This window comes from Ceratotherium simum, chromosome 23, assembly GCF_057802395.1.
Source record: "Ceratotherium simum simum isolate JZ-2026a chromosome 23, ASM5780239v1, whole genome shotgun sequence".
Classification (NCBI taxonomy): Eukaryota; Metazoa; Chordata; class Mammalia; order Perissodactyla; family Rhinocerotidae; genus Ceratotherium; species Ceratotherium simum.
The window spans coordinates 23,298,770-23,302,094 of record NC_141922.1 but is presented as its reverse complement, the minus strand read 5'-3'; the positions used below and the strand labels follow the sequence as shown (position 1 = coordinate 23,302,094).

The 3,325-nt window shown below is 46.7% G+C and overlaps 1 pseudogene; it reads left to right on the top strand.

Annotated features, from left to right (window-relative positions):
- The first annotated feature begins 1,517 nt into the window (after nucleotides 1–1,517).
- On the top strand, nucleotides 1,518–2,397 carry LOC101391328 (uncharacterized; annotated as a pseudogene).
- Nucleotides 2,398–3,325: the final 928 nt, after the last annotated feature.

Below are 3,325 nucleotides of genomic sequence, written 5' to 3'. Positions count from 1 at the left end.
TCCAGCAACATATAAAAACAATTATACATCACAACTAAGTGGGATTTATCCCAGGAATGCAAGGTTGGTTTGACATATAAAAGTCAGTCAATGTAATAAACCAAATTAATAGAATAAAAGACAAAAATAAATCATCTCCTTACATGCAGAAAAAGCATTTGACAAAATCCAATATTATTACGCAGGATAAAGACACTCAATAGCAATAGAAGGGGACTTGCTCAACATGATAAAAGGCATCTATGAAAAACCCAAATCTAACATCATATTTAACAGTGAAAGACTGAATGCTTTCCCCCTAAGATCAGGAACAAGACAAGGATGCCTGTTTGACATAATACTAGAGGTTCTAGTCAGGAAAGTTAGGCAAGAAAAATTTTAAAAGGCATCCATATTGAAAAAAAAGAACTAAAACTATCTCTACTTACAGATGGCATTATCTTATATGCAGAAAATCCTAAGGAATTCACTAAAAAAACATATAGAATTAATAACACTAGTTCAGCAAGGTTGCTGGATACAAGATCAATATACAAAAATCAAGTGTATTTCTACCAGCAACAAACAAGCCAAAAATGAAATTAAGAATGCAATTTCATTTACAAGAGCATCTAAAAATAAAATTCTTAGAAACAAATTTAGCAAATTAAGTATAAGACTTGTACACTAAAAACTACAAAATGTCATTGAAAGAATTTAAAGACCTAATTAAATGGAAAGACATCTGTTTTCATGAAAGATTTAATATTTTAAGATGGCAATTCTCCCCAAATTATCTAGATTCAATGGAATTCATATCAAAATACCACCTACCTTTTTTTGCAGAAGTTAACAAACTTACCCTAAAATTCATACAGAAATGAAAATGACTCAGCAAAGGCAAAATACTCTTGAAAAAGAGGAATAAAGTTAGAAGACTCTCACTTCTCAATCTCAAAACTTACTACAAAGCTATAATAATCAAGATTGTATGGTGCTGGCATTACGGTAGACAAATAGATCAATGGAAGAGAATTGACAGTCCAGAAATAGACCCATACATTTATGGTCAATTTACTTTCAACAAAGGTGCCAAGACAGTTCAATGGGGGAAAATAATCTCTTCAACAAATAGTGCTATGACAACTGGAGTTCCACATGCAAAAGAATAAAGCTGGACCACTATGTCATACCATATACTAAAAATTAAAAACGAATAAAAAACCTAAATATAAAAGCTAAAACTATAAAAATCGGGTATAAATCTTTGAGATTTTGGATTAGGTGCTCGTTGTTAGATATGGCACCAAAAGCACAAGCAACAAAATTAAAAATACATAAACTGGGCCTTGGAGGCAGTGAAGGTTGGGTGTATCTTCCTGAGGGGCCGTTCATCACCTCATATTGATGGTTCCTCCAGGAGTCAAACGGCCAGGCCATCCCTCCCACTCCTGTGGCAGCAACCTCTTCGGGCTTCCCTGCTGTTCCTTGCCTGGGGTGGCCGCGGCCACCGCCTAGAGGTGCTGGCTCCTCCCTAAATGGGGCAAGGGTACCGCTACTACACGTACACCGAGCTCCTGGCCATCTTGCAGCGCTTCAAACAGAACCCCAACAAGCTCATGATCCCCTGGATCCTGTAGGTGTGTGCTGGGGCGGGGCAGCCCTGTCTCTAAATTCCGGGGAACTGGCACTGCTGGGCCACCTGACCAGCGACGCCATCCTTAACTACCACTGCAAGACCCTGCAGAGCCGCCGCATGAAGCTGCTCACCCGGCTGCTGCTGGCCTGGCTCCGGCGCTGGGGTCCTACTGCACTTGGAGGCCACCGAGCTGCCCTTCTGTCCCTGGACCACCACGGAGGAGGGCATCCAGCTGGTGTGTGAACTGGGCACGCTCGACCGTGTCCACTGCGAGCTGCCCTCGCCCTCTTCCCCGGGCAGTAGAGCAGGCGCTGTGGCCCGAGCCCGAGGACGCGCCCTTCACCCAGGGCCTGCGGCGGCGCCCGCTGACGGCTGCGCTCCCCGAGCTGCTCAGCCTGCTGGCCAAGGGCATGACCGTGCTGGAGGCGGTGACAGAGCTCCACACCACCGCCGGCGGCGGCCTGCTCTGCGCCAGAGCCCGGCCGGCCGCGCCAAGCTCATGCTGGGGCCCAACCCCAGGCTCGGGGACCTCCTGGGCCGCTCCTGAGCCACGGCGTGCCCGGGGAGAGGGTGGGCAAGGCCACCACGGGCCTCCTGGAGCTGTACATCACAGGCGGCACGCTGCAGCCGCAGCCGCCCGGCCACGGGCTGCGGGAGGAGCAGCCCCGCCTCTCCACTGCTGGGACCAGGCCTGCGGGGAAGAGCCGCCCAGGCCACGACTAGGCCTCTGGGCAGGGCCTTGCCATTGGCTCTGGGGGCGGAGGGGGCGGGGAGGCTAAATTCCAGGAGAACACAGGGCCCGGAACTGGGGACACTGTAGCGGGGACGCAAGGCCTCGGTCAGCGCCTCCGGAGCACCCCAGCGTGGACTAAGGAATGGCCCGCCTGCTCGCCAGCCTCCAGGGGGCAGGCCACGCCTTGACCCCATGTTTGGGGAGCCCGGAAGAGAGAGGCAAACCATACATCTGATAAGGGCTTAATCTCCAAAATATATAAAGAACTCATGCATCTCAACAACAAAAAAACTACCAACCCAATTAAAAAATGGGCAAAAGACCTGAACAGACATTTCTCCAAAGAAGATATACAGATGGCCAACAGACACATGAAAAGATGTTCAAAATCACTAACTATCAGGGAAATGCAAATCAAAACTACAATGAGATATCACCTCACGCCCGTCAGAATGGCTATAATTAACAAGACAAGAAACAACATGTGTTGGAGAGGATGTGGAGAGAAGGGAACTCTCATACACTGCTGGTGGGAGTGCAAACTGGTGCAGCCACTATGGAAAACAGTATGGAGATTCCTCAAAAAATCAAGGATAGAACTACCATATGATCCAGCTATTCCACTCTTGGGTATTTATCCAAAGAACTTGAAAACACCAATTTGCAAAGGTACATGCACCCCTGTGTTCATTGCAGCCTTATTCACGATAGCCAAGACTTGGAAGCAACCTAAGTGCCCATCAAGGGACGAATGGATAAAGAAGCTATGGTATATATACACAATGGAATACTACTCAGCCATAAGAAACAACGAAATCCAGCCATTTGTGACAACATGGATGGACATTGAGGGTATAATGCAAAGTGAAATAAGTCAGAGGGAGAAGGTCAAATACCGTATGATTTCCTTCATTAAGTAGTAGATAATAACAACAATAAACAAACACATAGGGACAGAGATTGGATTGGTGGTT